This window comes from Lactuca saligna, chromosome 9, assembly GCF_052625555.1.
Source record: "Lactuca saligna cultivar CGN05327 chromosome 9, ASM5262555v1, whole genome shotgun sequence".
NCBI classification, from domain to species: domain Eukaryota; kingdom Viridiplantae; phylum Streptophyta; class Magnoliopsida; order Asterales; family Asteraceae; genus Lactuca; species Lactuca saligna.
In genome coordinates this window covers 86473536-86479871 of record NC_136425.1, presented here as the reverse complement: position 1 = coordinate 86479871, position 6336 = coordinate 86473536, and positions in this window count along the sequence as shown.

Genomic DNA, 6336 nt, shown 5'->3' with positions numbered 1-6336 from the left:
TCTCTGATAGGGGCTGTTGTCACCTTGTGTCTTAGGCATCACTACGTGGCTGGAGCATTAGTGAGCCCAAAAGGCATCACTACGAACTCGAAATGACCATAGCGGGTCCTGAAAGCAGTCTTCTGCACATCTTCGCCTCTGACCCGCATCTGGTGATATCCGGAGCGTAAATCGATCTTGGAGAACCAAGATGCCCCCTGAAGCTGATCAAACAAATCATCTATCCTCGGGAGGGGGTAACGGTTCTTCACCGTTACCTTATTCAACTCTCGGTAGTCTATACACATACGGTGCGACCCATCCTTCTTCTTCACAAACAGGATCGACGCTCTCCAAGGTGAACTACTCAGCCGAATAAAACCCTTGTCTAATAGCTCCTGCAGCTGCATAGACAACTCCTGCATCTCAGGGGGAGCTAGCCGGTACGGTGCCTTAGCTATCGGAGCCGCACCAGGAATTAGGTTGATCCCGAACTCGACCTACCTCTCCGGGGGTATTCCCGGTAGATCCTTTGGAAATACATCCGGGAAGTCTCGCACCACCGGAACATCATCAATTTTCGTCTTGCCCTTCTCCCAGGCATCCAAGACATAAGCTACATAACCAGCGCAACCCTGCTGAAAATAGCGCCTCGCTCTCGCGGCTAAACAAAGAACTGGTCCGCGTTGTGGCCTCTCGCCCTGAATCACTAACTCTCCCCCACTGGGAGTACGAACCCTCACTAACTACAGCTCGCAATCAATCACCACCCCATTGGGACTCAACCAATCCATGCCCACTATAACCTTATTCCCTCGCAGGGGAATAGGGACCAAGTCCACCGGAAACTGCTCGTCGAACAACTGAAGAGAACATCCTCTATGCACTCTGGCGACCCTCACGGTCCTGTCATCGGCTATCTCGACCTCTAGTGGACAATCCAGCTCCCCTGGAGCTCTACTAAATCTCTTGCTAAGCGCTAGCGATACAAACGATCAGGTAGCCCCCGAATCAAATAATATTGTAGCAGGAATGTCATTCACAGAGAACAACCCTATACAAAACATATAACCATAAGCAATAATCAATAATAATATAGAGATGAAGGGAAAATACATACCCATCACCACATCAGGAGTCGCTCATGCCTCCTCTGCTGTCATCTGAAAAGCTCTACTCTTTGCCACTGGCGCCTCAGCTCGGCCCTGCCGGCCATCTGTAATCCTCAAAGTAGCAGGGGCAGGTGCAACCACCTTCCCTGCTGCAACTAAACTCGAACACTGGGACTTTTTATGTCCCCTCTGATTGCACTAAAAGCAAATCAGATCTGATGCTGCAATGGGGGTAGCAGGGGCCGTACAATCCCTGCTCAAATGCCTAGTCCGAATGCACTTGTAGCAACCGGAAATCCCTGCCTTGCACACCCCATCGTGCAATCTCCCACACTTGCCACATCGACCGTGGCTCTGCTGACTCCTGTATCTGTGATCTGAAACCTTGGGCTTTTTGCCCGAACTACCTGTACCCAAAACCGCCTCCGGTTTCCTCTTCTTCTCCATCTCAAGGTCAATCTCCCTCTCCCGAGCCCTAGCAATCATGTCATCCAGCGTTTTACAGCTGGATCGGCTCACAAACTGGCAGATATCGCTCCTCAACATCTCATGATAACGGGCCTTCTTCATTTCCTCATCGGCTGCATACTGAGGAACGAGAAGAGCCCTCTCCCTGAATATGGCGGTGATCTCCGCCACGGTCTCTATAGTCTGGGTGAGGTCCTGAAACTCTCTGGCTAACTGCTGCACCTCAATAACCGGTGCAAACTCCACCCTGAACCTGGTAGAGAAATCAGCCCATGTCATGGCATCTAGCGCTGCATCATCTCCAATGGTATGACCAACCTCTTCCCACCAATCTCGTGCTCTATCCTTCAGAAGACAGGACGCCAATGTAACCTTGTCCCCCTCGGGACACCTGCTCATGCGGAAAGCGTTGGCCACATCCGCCAACCATCTAGTACTCGCTATGGGGTCCCGCGCTCTGTGGTAATCTACTGAAGGCCTCCTTTTAATGCTAATTAGCCATCACCTGAATACCATCACATGTGATGAGGTTCAAATAATCCTTCGAGTAAAAGACTCGTCCCTACAACGGTTAGACTCAAACAAGAGCTGCGCAATAAGGCCAAATCCAACACTCTGAGATTATTCAACTCTGATCACATGTGACGTGACGTATTCACCTAATGGCTAACTCCCATCACCAAGAGTTCTACAAAGCACAAAGCAAACAGCATTCGGACACAGGAAACTACTCAGGAAATCTATTCTCATAACAAGAAACTGTACTAGCATACAATGCTAAGCTCATACTATCAGGCATAACCTAAACAGGTTATCCTACTATTGTCTACTCAATACTAGCATGCAAATCTTGTAAAGCTGAAACACATATGCCAGGCACATAAGGCATCCTCCTAGATCCTTAGTCCTATTCTAGCATGTTGTTCTACTGAAACTAAAACTGACAATCATAACATAACTTGTATGGGTAATTTGGGAGTACTTACTTGAGCTCGGCTGATCGCATGCACCACACCCTTATCTCGTTTAAAAATTCTTTTCTTTCTAAATGCTTTTCAAAATCTCTTCTGAGAATATATATATTTTTAGTTTTAAAATCTTTTTATCTTTCCCTTAGTTTGAGTTCAGATACACCCGGAAGTGTATCCGAATCCCTCAAACCAAGGCTCTGATACCAACTTGAAACATCCCAAAAATGCAACTACTAAATTTTATATATATATATATATATATATATATATATATATATATATAATAATAATAAAATCATATGCTGAACGTCATATCATAAACCCATACGTCAAATATTTCAAACCATAATAAAATATCATGATACACTTGTATCAAATCAAACTAAGTATCAAAACAATCTCCCAGGACAAAAACTGAAGCTGTGGTGTGTGCGATGCTATCAACCCGAGCTCTTCCATTTGCTTGCAGAAGTACCTGAAACCCAAAACTGAAACTGTAAGCACGAAGCTTAGTGAGCTCCCCCAAATTACCTCATACCATACAAACATAAAACAACTACTGGGTCTTGCCCACTGCATCGGACCGAAGTCCGAAACTAACCAGGGCCTTGCCCTCTGCATCGGACAAAAGTCCATAACTACTGAGGCCTTGCCTCCTGCATCGGACCGAAGTCCGGAACTGATCGGACCGAAGTCCGGAACTGACTGCATCGGACCGAAGTCCGGAACTGACTGCATCGGACAGAAGTCTGGAACTACTGAACATAGCATAGCATAAACATATCAACTAACACAACAACACATAGCACGCAAACCTGTCTGAGCCATGAAGGCGTCAAACATACTAACTACAGCATCAGACCGAGGTCCGGAAACTACTGCTAGCTAAACGGGCCGGCATTGTGGCCTTAGACCTGTTCCTACTGGAAGGAAACTCACCTCGTGAACTGGCTGCTGAGTGTATGGCTCTGGAAGCTATCTGCTGCTGCTCCGGTATCTCCCTGGCTACAATTCCACAAACACACTCAGTTAAATACTAATAACTGCATTGGAGTAAAATGACTCTTTTACCCCTGGCTAAAGTCAACTCTCCCGGTCAAAGTCAACTTACAGTTGACCTGACTCGCCGAGTTGGGCCGCCAACTCGTCGCGTCCCTACTCTCACTTCTCAACCCTGTTCGCTACTACTCGTCGAGTATGGCATCAACTCGACGAGTTCCCTTTCGATCCTAAAACTCAGACTATCTGCATCCGACTCGCCGAGTTGTATGAACAACTCGACGAGTTGTTCTTGAATCTATGAAGATTGCCTTAGACTCGCCGAGTTGTATGAACAACTCGTCGAGTCCCTCCATTACTGAGTTTGACCTCTGGCTCACTAAGTCCATTCTACTACTCACTGGCCCCCACTCGGAATCACTCAAAAGGGGAAGAATCAGGGACTCGCGGCTCGACTCGCCGAGTCGCATGCATGCAGTTACTAAAAACTCGATTCTGCTTGAATCCAGCGCATATAACTTGTAGATATGGGCTTATTATACTCGATTAACATGTAAAGATTCTATCTTTACGTGTCCATAAGCATCCATGAAGATTAAACGGCTCAAAAGGCATAATAAAGGCTAGATCTAGGGTTCTCATGCAAGGCAACTCAAAAAAGGGAATAGATCAGGGCTCTAAAGCTCCTAAATGAACAGATCTAGGGATATCTCGATCCAACAAGGCATCCATACAACAATAAAGCTTGGAAAATACATTAAACTAGTCTTAGAGGTGTTCTAATGGAGTTTTTAAGCACAAAACAGAATAATTCCGAGATATACCTCTATGAACTCTGACTTTGGCCTTGGATCTTTGCTCTACACTTCCTCTTTTTGATCCTTTCTTCTTCTTCTTCTTCAATCCTTAAAAATTCACACAAAAACACTTTAATCATACAAGGAATGGTTTATGGTTTCTCACAAGCTTTGTGAGGGTGAAGGAGGCGAGTTGGGGGCACAAAACATTGCTTAAATAGTGAGAAAACCCATGGATTTAGGGTTTCTTCCTGGCAACCAGACTCGCCAAGTCCTGGATATGGACTCGTCGAGTCGCCGACTTACATGTGCTCGAAATCCCCGCCTTTACTCGACGAGTCGGGCTATAGACTCGTCGAGTCCCTCTTGAAAACTTCAAAATAAATAACATGGAAACAACATACCAGAGATGGGTCGTTACATAGTTATCATAAAGAGGTGTTCAGATCCTCAACCTTACATGCCATCTATGCAGTCAAGCACCGGAAATTCTCAATCATCTTCTACTTGACTGCGACTTCACTAAAGGAGTCTATGAATGGGTGCTTAAATGGTGTGGGGTTAAAACTCAACAGCTTACTTCACCTCGTGAAGTCATCAACTTTGCAGCCTCGTGGGGTAATTGTCCAAGAAAAAGAGGAATCTTCATTTCAATTTTATATTGTCTTTGGTGGAATGTCTGCAAGGAATGAGAGAATTTACAAGGATTTAAGACTTTCTTCCACAAAAGTAGTTGACAATGTTATATCTTTATCATATCTATGGTGCAAACACATGAGCAAGGCGGATTGCGGCAGTTGGACAGACTCGTGTTGCTCTCCTTTTTCTCATCTTATAAATTCTATCATATAATTTGTTTTTGTTTTTTGCTTCATTACCCTTGTACTTAAACCCACGTATTAGCTGCTTGCTAACCGTGGTTGCTTGTTCTTTTCGTCTTCTATATATTTATATTGCATTTGCCATTTCAAAAAAAAAGATGGTCGTATATTCTCTATGTGGAAAGTATTGCAAGAGTGAAAAGACTATCACTAAGTGGTTTGCTTCTTTACAAATTACACATGGCTGATCAGTTATTTGTGCAATGGCCAAAATTACAAAAACAATATCCTCGAGCTCATTATGTGGGGCGTCTTATGTAACCATTATTATGTTTTTGTATAAACAACTTAATTTATAAAAGACATTTTAAGTGTGGGTATGATTTATTTATTTATTTATTCATTTATCTATTTAACCGTGTTTGAAATAGAGATATGTATCACTATAGACATGTGTTATTGATTTTTTGTTTATATGTGAACTCTATGTTTCAATTTAGACTAATACCAATACATTGAATAGCATGTTTGTTAATTGGGATTGAAAATAGTGTAATGGTTTGGAGATGAGTTATTGTTTACACCAGAAAATAATGACTACATATTGATGCAAAAATGGTGTAATAAATTTATGAGACCAATTAATTTTGTTTTTATTACTTTATCATTGTTTGTATATGATGTCTATTGAAACTCACCCTAGCCATTGAAAAAACTAATGACAAGAACTTGTAAATTTATAAACTATTTGAAAAAAGTCAACCTAATGACTTTTTCAAATTTCAAATCCTTATTGATTTTAAAGAGCCTTTGAAAAAACTCCTAAAAGTTCTGATGCTGCTACATATTTGGACCAAAAATGACGTGGTATATATAGCATATGTTTATCATAAAGAGGTGTTCAGATCCTCATAAGTCTTATAGATAAAGCAAATAAATGAATAATGATGTATGTTTGTATAAAACGTGGTATATATAGCATATGTTTACTTTCTAAGGAAAATTACTTATCAAGTTAATTGACTTCTCACATCCAGGTAATTATTTTTTTTTACACATCTAGGTAGTATATTTGTTGGAAGTGTTCACATATGACTATTATGACATTCTTTAGCAGGTTAAATCCTAAATGTGAACGCTTTCAACAAGTTCGGTACTTAGAAGTGTAAAAAAAATAGTTATCTAATAT